Here is a 16,933-nt window from a genome sequence, read left to right as displayed (position 1 = left end):
GATCCTGGGATTGTCTATGTTTTTAAATGTGCATGTATGTGAATGTTATTTTTTTTTAACCTTGCATACTCCTAATAATGGTTGTCATTTTTTTAGGGCCAGACTGAGATGTTGAATTCTCTTGGCACATTACCTGACCGTGCCACTAAACCCCCTCATTTGCATTTAGAGTGAATCCCTGTCTTGTGGTGCTCCTCTGCTACTTGCACAAAGCTACTGTTTACAGTCGTCATGACAACGATGACTTTCCGTCTCTAGCATGAATGTGACATCCTAATTCGCCGTTGTTTTGTGCAGATGTAATTGTCAGTGTAACAGACACAGTTGAGGATCATGCAAGTCCCCAGCTTTCCCAGGAATCGCTTTGTCTGAGTTTTTTTTTTTATATTTGTTTGTAATTTTGTGACATGTACTAAATGTGATCTTAGGACATAGCATATTGATGTGAAGAATGGAATCAGTTTATTCACCACTCTAAATTCAGTCTAAAGCGTTATATTTATTCTGAACTGTCCGTCTGTAATCTGTTACTATAGCCAGAGTATATCATGATATACAACATACCTATTGCATGATCTGATGATATGCCCAGATATCGTAGCCCACAAAGTCCCCTGAGGCGTTTCAGAACTAGGGACGATAGATAGATAGATAGATAGAGAGATGGATAGATAGATAGATAGATAGATATACTTTATTGATCCCTAGGGGAAATTCAAGACATGAGCCATCTCTAAAATAACACTGTCACCCCATTTGCTGTACACTCTGGTCCTTACAGGTGGCTTTACATATCGTTGTCTGAGTCATGACTTCATTGAAGGAGTTTAAAAGGTCCATGACCAAGGCAAAGTCCTGAAGTATTCTTTAAATTATGTACACACATTTTGTCTCTTAAGTAAGGTCCATCCACTCTAAGTGTAATGAGAGCCAAGGACCCAAAAGCAAACAAGGCTCAGATGATGCAAACAAGGCATCCTATACAAGTTTACCACCTTAATTTAGCAGCTTTGAAAATCATTTTGCTGGTAAACTAACATGTAATATGGAGAATCATGTGCCTGCAGCAGCCTTGCACCTTGCTCTCCTCTGACCCAGAGAATCACAAATTGCTTAACGTAGTACATTTTCCTCAGCTCACTCCTGTACATGAATACATGTACATGTACAGTACTATTAACTTCTCAGTCAACATGGCTCTTCGGAGATTATCTGCCAGTTTGTAAACAAATCCCCATGCACCCTGTCAAGGGGGAGGGGTGTGAGCCATGAGTGGCATATACAACAGTTATGTAAAGTAAAAAATAAACCCTCCAAAACTGTAGGGGGAGCGCTTTAGCTAAAACAAATTGTAAAACTGCAGGAGTCAGGGAGGGATATTGCAAAATCTGCAACAAGCAGCAAGACAAAGCATAGCAATACAAGAAAGACGGAGTCCAGCAGACAAGTCAATTCCAGTAAACAGAACCATACACAGAAAAACAGATGTCCATAGACCAAATGTGAAGAACCAAATACAAACAAAATAGATGTCCTTCCCAGAGCAAGAGCCAAGAGGGCATGTAATTGGTCAGACAAACTAAAGTGTAGTACTTGGTCTACAACTACACTGTATGCACAGATACTTTATATTGAAACCGTGATCAGACTGCTGCCCACATTAGAATGATTAATTCAAGGCCAGACATGAATATGTTACATTCATACCATACATTTACAGAAACTTTAGGGCAAAGTTTCAGTATTTCAGTATTTTTCAGCGCTACAACAGACTGAAAAAGTAATCCAAAAATCCCATGAACACATGGACTAGACCATAAACACAGACGGATAATGAGCCACAGGTGTGAAAAGGGCCCACCAGGCCACCTCAGAAAGGGCCCACCAGGCCGCCTCAGAAAGGGCCCACCAGGCCACCTCAGAAAGGTAACTCAGGCCACGTCCACACGAATCCGAAGGGGATATTTTCTCTTACCGCTTTCACACTTTTAACGATACCAAGAAAAAAAACTTGCGTCCACACACAGAGGTGAAAGCGGCTAAAAGTGCTGTAGTGCATAATACCAGTCCAGTAGAGGGCGCCGACCGTGCAGAGGCTTCACATTCATATGTGTAGAAGAGAGAACATAACAAAAGCAGTCGCGTGAAATAAGGAGAACAGATAATTCAGTTTTGAATTCAACTGTTAAACTAATAAAGTTAATTTTCAAGGTATGTGATTGCTATTATGTGGAAATGCTTATACCTTTTGGTAGGCCTATAGAGCACACACACGCACACACACACACACACGTTACACTGGAGAAAACATTAACATGTGTTAGTCATACAGCAGGTTGTAGTAAGCTAATGTTTACCTAAGTTAAATTAAGCTAACAGTGTTATTCTAACTTAGCAACAAAAGGCTGATACCGCATGCACATAAATCATGGGAAAAGAAGGAAAAATAATATGACATGATGGTTTGGTTTGTTCTGACAAGCAGAGCGTCTGGTCAAGTGCGGTGGCTGAGTTGAGGGGTAGGGCTATGTCGTCATCCACATGGCAAAAGTTAACCTGCAAAAGTTAAGCAAAAATAAAACTCACTAAAACTCACAAAAAAGATTGGCTACAGCCTCCTAAAATGGCAGCCTTGTGTGGCCGCAAGGCCTAACTGATCAAAAAATGCACTGGTTTCAAAATGACCGGCCTCGTGTAGACGTGTCCTCAGGAAAAGGGGGGTCCTGCTGCTTGTTGACTGAGGGGCCCCATTCAGATATCAGGGGTGAATATCATAACTCATGAAAATATGATTGAGGGGCCCTATTAAGACATATCACATAACATAACCTATGTTATTTGACTGAGAGGCCCCATTCAGATATCAGGGGTGGAGAACATAGTCGCAACTTCACACAGAGTCAAACCTATAAAATCTCTAAACAACCACAAGTAGGGCAGTTCATCACAGTTCATCCATTGCAACTGGATTGATGAAAGGTCACTTATACCTGTAGGCTACATTGTATTTGGGAAAAGCAAAAGGTATCAGCATAATGTTATTTATTTATTTATTTATTTATTTATAAACAAAAACATCTCTGTCAGTTCCATGCCGTTTTCAACAGCTATCAAAAACAAAGGTCATTTTTGGATGGATGGATTTTTTGTGAATGTTTCTTCTTCTACATAAGATTTTAGTCATCTTTAGTTCATGTAATACTTTATTGTCAATGCACAAATTAAGTAACAGTAGTCTGAAACGTTATTGTTAATGCACAAATTAAGTAACAGTAGTCTGAAACAAAATGCTGTTTTACATCTAACCAGTGGTGCAAATAACTGACATGTCCAAATGGGCCTTGATGAAATGCATCGCTAGACTGTTCATAAACATTTTAACGGGCCAATGTTGAAGAGCTGTTGTCCGTTATTGTTCGTGCAAAATATAGGCGGATTCATGTTCCCTTGCATTGTGTAACTGAGGTCCATGGCTAGTCTGGCTTTCACCAGACCAAGCTCAATCTTTTAAGAAATCAAAAAATAAATAGCGGGCAGATCAGGCTAGTCCATAGGCACCCGATATTGTTTAATTTTCCGATTGAGATATCCACGCTCTGGCTATTCTAAATGCAAAAATGCATCAGGGAGTTATGACAAAACTGTAACTAACAAACTAGATCCTAATAGAAAGCTGTTAGCTTCCCTAAGCTACAGGTAGCTTATAAGGTAGGCCTATTTACAACATAAATTGTCAATAGGCTATGCTGGAGACACAAATAAAATCTCCTTTGGAAACCAATGGCTTACGCCGGTCAGACCGGTGTGACGTTGGTAAATCTTCCATTGCACAGAATGATTTTTGTAGCACGTGCAACAAATGACAGTCGAAAGATACAATTACAGTGCTGCTATCAATTTGCTTGGTATAACCGCATTTATAGTTTTCTACAAATGCAATCAATCAAATGCCTCCATCACTCAACCAACGCTAACAGTAACATTACCTAGGTCCTTATTGATATTACAAGATTAACGTACCTGCAGTAAAAACCAAGCATGTCCGATAAACATCCTCAGATTTATTTCGGCTTCAAGAAGAAATGGGAATTACATTTCATGTGAACATCGTCCTATCCTTATAGGGAGGGAAAGTGAAAACCAGCGCCCCAAGTGGTTGCGTTCCTATCGAAGAGCAGCTCCAATGTTAAGTCCCATAGACCTATTTTAAAAAATATATTGTGAAGCCAAATCAGCGATGTTATCCACCAAAAATATTTTTTTTTAGTGTCTATACAGTAATAATATTTTAACTGTCTGAAAATGTCAGACCCTTTTTTGCCTTATTTAAGAAAATCGAAATAAGAAAATTCCCTCCCTATTAGACGTTCTCTGCGGTAAACTACAGTCCTTGTAGGAAGCGTCCATTGTTTTTCCAACTCACTTTTAACTTCCAACAAAATTACATCTCACTGCAACAATCCGCCATCTAGTGGACAAACGACTACTTATGGTCAATACTGGAAATGCAGCCATGATGATGATGATGAATATTTATTTTGGCTTTCTTTTAATCCTACAGAATTTGTAATTATGTATCGGCCGTTCTAATACCGATGTATGTGGGTGCCTGTGTGTGTGTGCATGTGTATGTGTGCACCGCCATCTACAGGCCAATGAGTGTACAGTCACTAAATGTACACATAACCTAATTTTTTTTAGACCCCCCCATGGATGAAATTGTACGAAACTTGGCCCCCAGAGAATGCCAGGTCAATCATACACATAAAATTTGGTGCAGTTCTGAACATCTTAACTGAAGATAGGGCCGATTAACCCTCTAGGCGCCACAGTCGACTATAGTCGACAAGATGCGGTACTGAATAAAACGGCCGATTTAGTCAAATAGGGTGTCATATTTTGTTCGACTTCCACTCCACTAGATGGCAGACATGTCATACGTCATCCCCGAGTCGAAAAAAGGTCATGCTTTAAACAAAACTTTCTAGCTACAGCGTATTGAATCAGTGCGTGAAATACCGGAGCTAGTGTGCGTGTGAGCCACTTTGTCAGAGCGATATTGTCAACGTCAGCGAGTATTTGCATTAGATTATCGTCTAATGGCATCAAAAAAAAGTTTACCTGAAATGAAGTGTTGGGTCTTCTATTCGCGGACCCTGATTCTGAAGGGGAATATCTGCCTTCAGAAAATGACGGTGATTCGTTTAGTGAGGCTTCAGATGCGTCCCTGCCTTGCAATGATGCAGCTGGACAAAGTGAGAGTTTACTCCATAGTTTAGCTTACACCGAGCACAAACGTTGAATCGTTTGCCCAATATCACTGGTGGGAATAATGTTTCCACGGGTTGGTGTTCATCGGGAAGTTAGCAGGGTGTTAGTGGTGTGGCGAACGAGGCTGGAGGTAGCATAATGGAGGTAGCATAATGTCCATAGCGCTAGCTTCTGTCTTATGAACGTGTGCCTCTCCACAATCGCGGCGACAGTAACGTGGTGGAGCCTTTGTCTAATGCCACTGGGTATGTTAGACGAGGTCGAAGTGCTCATAGGACAGTTAGGGGAAACGTAGTGGCAGTGTGGGGAGTCGCAATGAGAATGACAGTAGGCCTAGTCCGAAGCTGCGCAAATTCTCTCCACTCTTGCTGTAAGGAGGCAGATCTGGCCATGCTGCTGCATGGTGGAGGTGGTGACACGCTCTCTCCCTCTCCCTCTCCCACACACACACACACACATTAGGTCATGCATAGTCTATCATAAGATGATGGGAATGCCGGCCCTGTATGGATAGGGATAGGGAGTCATTATCTCTACAGCAAAAGGCCTGCTACATAAAAAAAAAATGTCAGCCATTTAGTAATGATTTACACTGTTGATTTGCTATCTACTTCCTGATGATCATTTAGGACATACAGTACACTATGTGTTCCTTTTTGTGTGTTCATGTCCTTGTGATGTGTGTGTCTTTGTCAGCTAAGAAAACAAAACAAAAAAACATCAACAAAAACAACAAAAAGAAAAAAAATACTAACATTTTCTCTTGTCTTGTCTCGTCATCTCACTCCTGATCTGTGCCTTGCCGTGGCAAATGAGCTTTTGAACTAAACAGGTCTTGTCTACTTGTGTTTGTGTGTCATCTGAATAATATATATGTGCCCCATACATGGAATCAGAGTGCCTACTGTATGTAGTAAATGGAAAATCTCTACAGCAAAAGGCCAGTCTGCCGCTACATGCATTTCGTTTGTTTCTGCCATTTATTAGTAATGATTTACACAGTTTGTTCACTACTTACTATTTACCTGAGCATTCAGTATTGTGCAATATAGCATACAGAAGGTGAGGGACATTTTGGGGAAAAAGTGGTGCATTTTATCATTCAAACATGCGACTTTTCATGAAAATTCTATAATCCAAGATGGCCGCCACCATATGACGTCATAATATGCAAATTAGATATAAACATTTAATCTCTACATAAACTTTTGGGTCATCCTTAATATTTCTCTAATTTACAGAAAGTCTCTATCTCTTATCACTTTTAAGATATAGCCTTTTGAAATGAAGATGTCAAAATTGATAGTTTCGGAAAAAAACCTCTGGCGCCTAAAGGGTTAAACCAGAATAATATTGCATTTTTCTTTTTTTACCGGGGGGGTGCAAATCACAAATGAGTGATTATGGGCCAGGTTGATGTGGGCCCTTGAGACCAACATACCATAAAAAGATTCTTCATCCTCAGTGCCACAGTTCAGGTAGTTATTTAGGAAAAACTGCTTTTTTTGCGGTTCGGGGGCCCAGGGGGGGAGGGCCCCGGGGGCCTAAACTAAATTTTTCCGTAAAAGTCTAGTGGGGCTACATACCCACCAAATTTCATGTGCCCCAGTGGTTCGGTGTCCCGGGTATCGTTGACCAAAAATTCAGGAAGTAGATGATGGGGGGTAAAAAAAAAAAACTTTGACAATCCCTATATGAGCGCTACGCTAGCGGCGGTCATAATAACCAGTACCTGATATAAGGTCCCTATATGAGCGCTACGCTAGCGGCGGGCATAATAACCAGTACCTGATATAAGGTCCCTATATGGCCTTCACGCTAGCTGGCCGGGCATAATAACCAGTACCTGATATAAGGTCCTATATGGAGCCATTAGCTTTGCTAGCTTTGCTAGCGGCGGTCATAATAACCAGTACCTGATATAAGGTCCCTATTTGAGCGCTTCGCTAGCGGCGGTCATAATAACCAGTACCTGATATAAGGTCCCTATATGAGCGCTTCGCTAGCGGCGGTCATAATAAACATCACTAAAGGAACATGTAGATTGCACTATCCCAAAATAAACATCACTAAAGGTGAAGAAGGCATGTTCTGAATACAGTAGAAGGAGAATTTATTATCTGTAATAAATACTTGCATTCCATGAAACCATACAGCATTTTATCACAATATGATACAAAAAGTCAAATAAAAAATCTTTTTTTCTGCTCCAGTACTTACCCTTTAAATTTCAAGATTGATTTTCCTGAAATTAATGTGCAGGGTCCTGAAAGACTTCATTGCATGAGATAGTAGACTTGAAGTGAAATGTGATTAAATCAGAGCTACAGAATTAATGTGCAGGGTCCCTTTGCTATGAGTTGATTTATAACTCTTTCACAATATGATATTGATATTTCTAAATACGTTTCACTTTACAGAAGCAATATAAAATTATAGACACACATATACATATTGCTCAGCCCTTTAATAGACCCTGTATATTCTTGCCTGAGGCAGTTGCTTTGAGTTAGTGACTTCTTGCGGTTGGATGAAAGTATTGCATTTCCCACGCAACTGAGCTAGCTTGCGTCCTCGGTCTGATGACAGTAGCCTGCCATCTGCTTAAAGGGGTCATAGAATGCGAAACCGAGTTTACTTTGTCATAGATGAATAGTGATAGTTCAGTGGGTGAAATGGACATACAGAGAAGTTCAAAACCCCACCGACACCTCCTTCCTATGCAAATCTCACAATTCGAAACTCCCGCCATAAAATGGGCGAATCCCAACGAAGCTGCGAGTTTACGCAAACTCGGGGGTGGTACCTTATTTGGCTCTGGCCTGTACATTTGTCACGCCTCAAAATTTACATACAGACCAGCCCACTGGTGCTCTGAGCCCAGGAACGTGAATGGAGCGAAGATGAGACAAACACTAGTTCAGCTGCCTGCTCGTTTACTTTCACAGGAATTATAAAGCAGACAGTTCTTCAAGGATATCGAAAATGAGCCACGGTCGTAAATGCAGTGTTCCAGGCTGTTCCATAGTCTTCCCAAGGATTCAAAAGTTCGAGGGGCATGGATAATGTTTTTCTACCAGAAGATCCCTACAAAGTTTGACACTCCGTTATTAATTTGCAAAACATTTCACCGAAGGCAGTTTTCAAAACCTTGGACAGTTAAGCAGGATTTGCTAAGCTGCTGTTACTGAAACGAGGGGCTGTTCCGACCGTAAGGTCATCACAACCGCATGCTGTAAGTATTATTTTGTCGCTAAGCAGTTATTAGCCATGCTAACGTGTATCTAGCAAGTAGAATGTGTGATTTAGTAAGAGAGAAACTATGTACAGACTTGCCAAACAATTTGTAAGTTTAATAAAATATATATTTTTATTACAAACAACAAATCAAAATGTGCAACAGTATAGGCACTAAAAAGAACTTATCGATTCACACACAACAGGCTGTCTTAGACCTGATGCTACTGGTGTCAAAACAGTACTGTAAACAAAGCACAATGTTCAGGGCCATACAATTAGTTTATTGTACAGTATACAGCCTACAATGCACCGTATTACAGTATCCCAATATAAGTCCTCTTTCTTGTCCTTTTCGAGATCATCAAAGACCCTCTTCCTTACTGGGATGCCGTCCAGCGGATTCCTGTGCCCCAGGACTTGTGTGCTCAGCTTGACAGACCTTCCATGGAGGACGCTGTTGCTGAACATGTGTCACGGTTCAGTCGAAAAGGGGTCTGAATCCAACGTACTGCCCTGAAGTATCCGGAAGCTCCCTCCATATGCGTAGCACCACACACGAGGGGATCATGACACGGATGCTTCTTCTAAGGAAACCCCAGCTCCTGCTCACAAAAGACCTGTAGGCCAAGTCACTTCATTGCCTGCAACGAGAACAGGGTGGAAAAGCTGTTTATTTATTTACTATTTATTTTTTAATATTTTACATCACTGGATGATTGTTGAAAAAAAAAAAAAGTTTATCATTTTGTGGTGTTGATCAAACTGTGTTTTTGCAATATGCTGAACCAATAATGAATGTGTATTGGTTAAAAATATTTTATTTATATACTGTAACTGCTAACACATGTATCAGATTGTCCTCACCTTTCCATTCCTCTGATTCTCAAACGGCCATGGTCAGCTCTGTAAATATTCATTGCATTTTGCAAAGAATATAGAGGCACAACGGATCGAGGCCATGATGGTCATTCAGGTCAGCTCCTCAGGAACCTGGGTCATTCTTTTAATAACCTGTAAAAACAAACATAATTTCCCTGCTGTTATTTCGTAATTTTGAATGAGCAGGTAGCACAAAGTAGCAAATGTCTCCAGTTTTAGTTACCAGAGTTGTAAGATCACATATTAGGCTACTACATGGAGAGAAGGTAATAATCTCAATCAGATGTCAGCAGGATAGTTACAAGATTACATTAGACCTACTGACTACCTACTGTATTTTAAACAGTGATATTTATAGGATTTTTGATTATTGTACTCTACTCCATGGTACTATGTAAATTGCCCCTTAGGGATAAATAAAGTGTTTCTGAATTGACACAAACGAAAGTAGGCCTAGCGATATTTTCGTTGACCTCGTTTCACTTTAGCCATAGGCTACAAACTGCACAGAGCTCCTGCCCAGCTAACTGGATGTCCCGTTGTAAGATCACATATTACTACATGGAAAGAAGGTAAAAATCTCGATAATCAGATGACTTAATCAGCAGGATAGTAGTTACAAGAGTACATTAGACCTACTGACACAAAAAACGTAATATTTTCATTGACGCGAGCAGTAGGCTACTCGTTTCACTTCAGCCATATAGCCTACGAACTGCACAGAGCTCCTGCCCAGCTAACTGGACGTCCTGTTGTAAGATCGCATATTACCACTACAATAATGTATGTAACTACTAATCAGATGACCTATTCAGCATTCCTTGCAAGCAGCACTCCTTTCACTACAGCATGGCTACGAACTTTTCAGTTAGCTTCTAACTGGACATCTTGACAAAAATTGCACAAGGGTAGTTGTAAAACATTTGTTTGTGTGCAAATTAATAACTTATGTATGCTAAAAACGAACCTATTACAATGTTTAGCTTAGTCTACGACACTAACGTGCGAGTATTGCACTAGTATTACATCTAGCTAACTGGGCTACGAGTGGCAAACTCAAGTAAATGACAAAACTTACCACTCTGAAGTAGTCATTTCCAATCTATGGGCGACTGGTTGCTCCTCTATTTCAGATTCTTCCTCTGATTCAGGCTCAAATATGCTGTTCAACACCTACTGTATGTCTCCGTATTCCACCTTGGCTGTTTCAGCAAGTGGTGTCGGCCATATTGCTGTCTTTACTCTGGAGCTTCGCTCGTTGTAAACCAACCAATCAGCACGCAGTTCATCTAAATATTCATGAGCATACCATAAAAGGGAGAAAACCTCTCGTTCATTCTAGGGCCTATTTCCTAGGCTTGCCTTAGGGCGCATAGAACAGCACACGGGCCATTTTCAGCCCAATCAATGTTACATACTCTATTCGGAAACCTTAAGGAACAGCATAAAATACCATATATAATCATTCTATCACCCCTTTAAGGGCATTTTGACTTATTTACCCTTCTGCAGCTCCGTAAATCTGAGGTCTTCAAACCGGCCCACTAAGACTGCATCGGTGGGGCAGATTTCAGGGCAGACCCTGAAACAGCAAACTAGACGTAGCCTATAGACCTACACAAGACTAAACCAAATATGGCTGAAATATATAAGCCATCATGATTATTTTGCCAACAGTGACGCAGAACCATGGATTTTTTCCATTTATAACATGTTTTGTTTATAACTTAAACCAACATTGAGTTAAAATGTTGACTAAATAATTTACTATACTCCTACTTGATGATAATATATAGCCTGCCCCCTAACAGTCCTCTGGGCCCACGTACAAAATAGTGAATCATGTGATAGGCCTACTGATATTTTGATGCTGATTGAAGAGGTTGCAACTTGAAGGTTGTTGATATTTCAGTTCCAAAGATAATCAAATTACATCGATTCCTCCTCCCAAAGTAACACCGTAGGTCCTACACCTCTCCTCCTAAAATAAATGGTAGGCTCTGTTTTAAGCTACTGCACCAGGATTGTGTAGGCTAAGCGGCTACAACACTAGTTTTACAAGCGCACACACTAAATGGAGAGCTAGGGTTAAAATGCGGACTGCGCCTTTAAATTGGCGACTTTTTATCTATCAGCACAATGCTACAGTAGGCAATTTCCACTAAATATTCAACTCAATATTATGTGCAAGGCGTTTACTAAGAATGCCAAAGCTTTGATCTCGCACCGTCACTATAACGTTACGTTTTCTCATGTTGAGATGGCATCCTGAAATATGTTTTAGACAAGGGGCGCAAGGTTCACGGAGGTGAACGGCTGGACAAACGCGAAATGACAAGGTGTTAACTAAACAATGTAGTAGGCCTAAGGTAGACAGGCTTTAAAAACCTGTAAGGTTAGGCTAGTCTGTCACAGCTAACTTCAAGCACAGCTTACACGCGCAGAAACTAAAATTCAATATAAGAATCAATATCAATATCAAATTCAATATCAAAACCCGTCGTCATTGTCAGCGGCCTGTGTTATGCAGAAATATAGCCTACCGCTGACCGACAGACCCCCCCCCCCTTCCCCTCTAAAAAAAACTCATCGGATCTATACGAATTGCGTGGGTCTCGAAAGTCGAAAAAAACGGAATTCCGTTTAAAAACACCCCTGCTGAAGCCTGATCGATAATCATCAAATCCAACTCACCAGGACTGTGCCAGAGATCTGTGTGTGAGACCTGGGCTTTACATAGCCAGACGAATCAGCTGAAATGCTCAGTTACACACAGCCAGGTAACATACTGCCACAAGCCACAAGCCAGGTACAGTAAGTATAATGTAAACTAATTACAAGAAAATAATGGGTTGGTGGGGTCTAAGTTCAGCTTTTCATAACAGGTGATCTTTGCTTCTTGTGAAGTTTTCTTCAACTGTGATATAAGAATAAAAGGGACTTTGTTTGATGTAGAATGGCCTGTCATATTTCTAGCCCCAGTTTGGCCCCGACAATATGACTGCTTTTACAGAGTTCATCTTGCCGTGCAGAAGCACAAACCAGATGTATGTTTCTGTTATTAAAATTGTTTAGACAGTGGGTATTGCCGTAGAAACACAGTGACACGGTGACCGAATGTGTCCGACTTTCTCTCTCTCTCTCTCTCTCTCTTTCTCTGAAATGCAAAAGAAAAAAATGAACAGAAAAAAAAACTACCTGAGTGCAAACAGCGGGCGGGATGGGAGTGGATATGTTGTTTCTGTGGCCTGCTGCTTAGTCTCTTGTCAGTGTACGTTATAGTTTCGCTTTTGTTGTGTGTGTGTGTGTCTGTGAAGGGGGTTGAGCAGCTTTCTTACCTGAGTGTGAATTCCATTTGATATTCATAGAACAAGAAAGAGAGCGGGAAAGAGAGCCGCAGCGCTTTGGTGGGGGAGTTGTGGGCCAGATGGGGTGATGGGGGCCCAGCACATGGCACCACACAGTAATTATGAGACAGTTTCTGTCAGAACGCGGCCCCACATTCCTAATAGCCTCCGTGCTCTGGGTGGGGGTGCTCCAGTGGGTCTGCCTCGGCGGCGGTGAGATCATCCGATTAAATGGCGAAGGGGTCTGCCATCACCACGGCGTGTGTCTTTGTATCTGTGTGACACTCCAAAGCAAACTACTCGCGAATGATAAGAGGGATCGTTGAGTCATTGTCTGAGCATTGCTGATTCACCACTGTTTGTTTATGTACCCCCCTTTTTTTTTTTTCTCTCCCTTGGAGTGTTTACTGATGTCTATCGGTGCCATGAAATTAAATCTGCGAAATTATCCTGGAAGGTTCTACCGCCAACTGTGTGGGTTCAGCAGAATCCTAAAAAACAGACATTGCAGAGGAGAACCGAGAAAAGAAAAGAGGACACAGACAAAGAGAGAGATGGAGAGAAGAGGAGAGAGATGGAGAGAAGAGGAGGGAGATGGAGAGAAGAGGAGGGAGAGAGACAGCTGTGTAGTGATATCTACATATCTACCGTCTCTTTGGCCTCTCTTATCAAAGATAAGTAGTATTGATTTACTTCAGGGCAGAAAAAAAGTATAGGATTTAAGAGCTGACATTCAATAATCTCCGCCTAATCCATGTTTTTCGTGAAGCTACTTGAGATATCTGTGAACAGCCCTCTGCTGCTTTAGTTTCATATATAAATTATTGAATTGTGGCCACCTCAAGGGCAAGAGGTTTGGGTCAACAGTAAAAGTCCATACAGCTTCTTTCAGGTCTCATATTAGAATAACTTGCCAACCAGAGAACGCCCATGAAGTGATTGATCAGTTCAATGTTTGTTCGGAAGCCTGCATTTTTAGAGTGCTATGTGGACCTCATTCCCACCACGTAATGAAACCTGTAAGGTATCTTTTTATAGGAATGGTGCCCAAGACCCTCGGTTAAAAGGCATCTCTCAGATGCCAAACCTAAAATTCAGAACGCACTGCACAAATGTGCTCAGGCCCAGCAATCATCCACTATCAAAATGAGCCTGTGCCATAGCCAGGTAGTCACTGAACACATACACACACTCATACACAATACAATACAATACATACACACAGACACTCACTCAGTCACACACACTCACACACACACACACACACACAAACACCTCACCCACGTTGAAACACCCTACAGCAAATGAGATGTGACTTGCAGAATGATGTCGGTCTATTTATACAGGGCAGCTCTGAACAGATGCAAGCACGCACACCTAGAGCTTGATTAGCTCCGTTGCCTCTTCGGTCCCTTTGAGAATCAAGCAATTTTCACCCTTCAGCTCAAGGGGGCCAGAAAACACCTACCTCCCCTGTAAAAAGGGCGAGGGAAATAGCAGATAATTATGCACTGTGAAATTTGTTAGATTAAAAAATATATATATTTCAAAAATCTGTGTCAGTGAAGTGTGTAGGTAAATGTAGAGTTGTTTGGTTGTGGGTCTTCACTATGCTATGCGGGAGATAAGGATTTGCAGATTGGCATGCTATCTCAGAAACCTATGAGGAAAGGGCTTGGACAGCAGGGGGACGTGGACAAGACAGAATCGGTGAGAAGCACAGCTAGCATTACTGTCCTCCAGCGCTAGTTTGATTTTGTGTGTGTGTGTGTGTGTTTCTGCACATTTGCCTCTGTACATTTTTCAAATCAATGTTGAATTTGGTTAGAACTAAATAAATAAATAAACAGGGGAAGAAAATGTTTTTTTTTTGTTGTTGTTCTTCTTAAAAAAATATACAGGGCTGCCCAAGGATTAACGATCGGGGCAGAAAACTTGCATCAGGCAATCAATGGGGTTCGGTGTGGCAGATGGGAGAGGGGCGAAAGGGCCTGCTGCAAACATGCAACGCATAAGTGCAGGGATAAAAAGTCTCCATTTCTCAACGAAACAGAGTGGCCTTTCTCGCCAAGCGGACAAGGTGGTGCATGGCTGAGCCCCAGGTTAAACACCGCAGGGTTTAGGGAACGTAACGATTGTGTCAATCGGCCGAATCGAACGCTTACATCATGTGGGTGCTTCCCGACTGGGTCGGTCTGTCGGCGATTCTTTATGTCGCAGCATCTGGGAACAAACATCGATGGCAACAGTGCAGACATACACAAACTCTTTCAATGTTAAGGCCACCATCAAAGGGAAACTGCATTCTAACAACAACCTGGTCTATGTTTGGATGATAATGAGTGTACATTGTCATTTGGACCAAAACAACATCAAATCGGTTTGCATCGTATGCAACTAAATGGGATATAGCAGAGGAGGAACTTTTCTGCGTCAAAGTAAATCACTTTTTTAATTCATTGATTAGAGTCAAAAAATCATTACGCGTCTATGCTACCATGGAGACTGTCTCTGCAGACAAACATTATTAACTTTGTAAGTATATTGAAAGGGTATTAAAAAGACTGCAGTCAGTGTATTACCTTGCTCCTCCTCAGGTCACCTAGACAAAAAAAGCTGTCTGGTTCACAAAGGATAATCAGCAATCCAAAAATACATTCTCTTAATTTACTGTATTATATTGCCTTAGATTTATTATGTTTCATTATACACACCCATTGTGTGTGTGTGTGTGTGTGTGTGTATGCGCGCGTGCACACTGCATGCAATTTCTTGATTTATTCATTTGGTTATGTTTAAACTAGTTGATTTGATTAATCTAAAAGCCTTGAAGTTATAGTGTTCTGAAACTGTTAGACTTTGATTGACACAAACATTTGCTGAGGACAATTTTTTACTTTTTACAGATCCTTTTTGTCACATGGAGCAATAATTATATGAATTATCAGCTTGGTTGAGCTTCTTTGTAATAATATTAAAACCACATAATTTTCAGTGTCACGCTGGCGGGACGGTTACCCCTCTCCCCCACCTCCCCCCAACATTCTAAATCAATTGTATGCACCATATTGCTATGTAGCATAGTAATGTTATACACCATTTCAAGCTTTGACTCTTTTTTTCATGTACAATCTGTATAGTGCTTTACATTCTCAGATTAATCTTATTATGTCTCAATTAAATTTGATCCAAAATGCCCCCCCCCTCCGCTGCAGCACAATAAGTAGATGCAAAATATTGGGTACTGAAATATTCACAAGAATACATAGAAATTGAATCTTCATGTTGTGTTATCCAATATTAGTTGTACAGACGTATAGTCTATCTTATACACACTCATTGAACCAACAAAGTAAATGCAAAAATAGAGACTTTTTTGTAATTATTCCATATTTTGTGTAGTCAGTCTATATCAGAACACCTGACATACAATCTAAATAGTTCACAAGAAGCCTCAAAGTGCTACCTTTCATTTGAGACCAGGATTATGCTTCTACACAAAGGGGTTCATGTGCAGAAAGCATTTGATTGTCAGTATGCATTTTGGATAACAAAAAGTCCTATGGGGAGTTTCCATAGGCATTTTACAAAACGCATGAGCGTACCTTGGCAAATAATAGTCTAAAGCACTCATATTTTCATTCTATATTTATGTACTTCACAAGACCTGGTGCTAGGGCTCAGTTGTGTTTCTAAGGGATATCAAGTGACCTAGAGGGCTGAAATGTGGTCAGTTCAGAGATGCTTGTAATTCCTACGAAACTAGAGGTTCTCAGCTTTCTATAGAGGTCCAACATTTGATGGTAGGCCCCAGAAGAGGTGGGAACAATCCCCTTGTAAATAGGCACAATGCAATTTCAGGCAAAAATTTGAAATTATTTTTGAGATTTAAAGAGTTAAATGCCTTTTCCTTTTCCTTCATAAGACCTAAGCAGATGCACTTATGACAAAATATGGGCTGTTCTCTTCAGTTAGTTTCAAGGTTATACAGTCTTTATTTCATAAATGCTTCTTTTAAGCAAATTATAACATTAAGTCCATGAGGCATCACAAAAAAACAGCAATACAATCAGGCTTGGAATTTCACCATTTTAGGGGCAAGGCCACTTGGCCTTCAGTTGGGCATATTTGGTGGGGGGCACAAAGGCCAAAGTTAACTATACAGTATAGCATATAAAAATGATCAAAGTTGTATT

At 40.8% G+C, this 16,933-nt stretch overlaps 1 long non-coding RNA gene across 1 annotated transcript; it reads right to left on the bottom strand.

The window, feature by feature from the left end:
* Positions 1-9,085: 9,085 nt before the first annotated feature.
* Positions 9,086-10,560, bottom strand: LOC125307532. Its single transcript, XR_007195734.1, has 3 exons — positions 10,469-10,560; positions 9,376-9,522; positions 9,086-9,152 (listed from the first exon to the last, which is right to left on the bottom strand). It is a non-coding gene; the product is annotated as an uncharacterized LOC125307532 (long non-coding RNA).
* Positions 10,561-16,933: the final 6,373 nt, after the last annotated feature.

This window comes from Alosa alosa, chromosome 14 (genome assembly GCF_017589495.1).
Source record: "Alosa alosa isolate M-15738 ecotype Scorff River chromosome 14, AALO_Geno_1.1, whole genome shotgun sequence".
Classification (NCBI taxonomy): Eukaryota; Metazoa; Chordata; class Actinopteri; order Clupeiformes; family Clupeidae; genus Alosa; species Alosa alosa.
The sequence above is the reverse complement of the archived record's forward strand: the minus strand, read 5'-3'. Positions and strand labels throughout refer to the sequence as shown.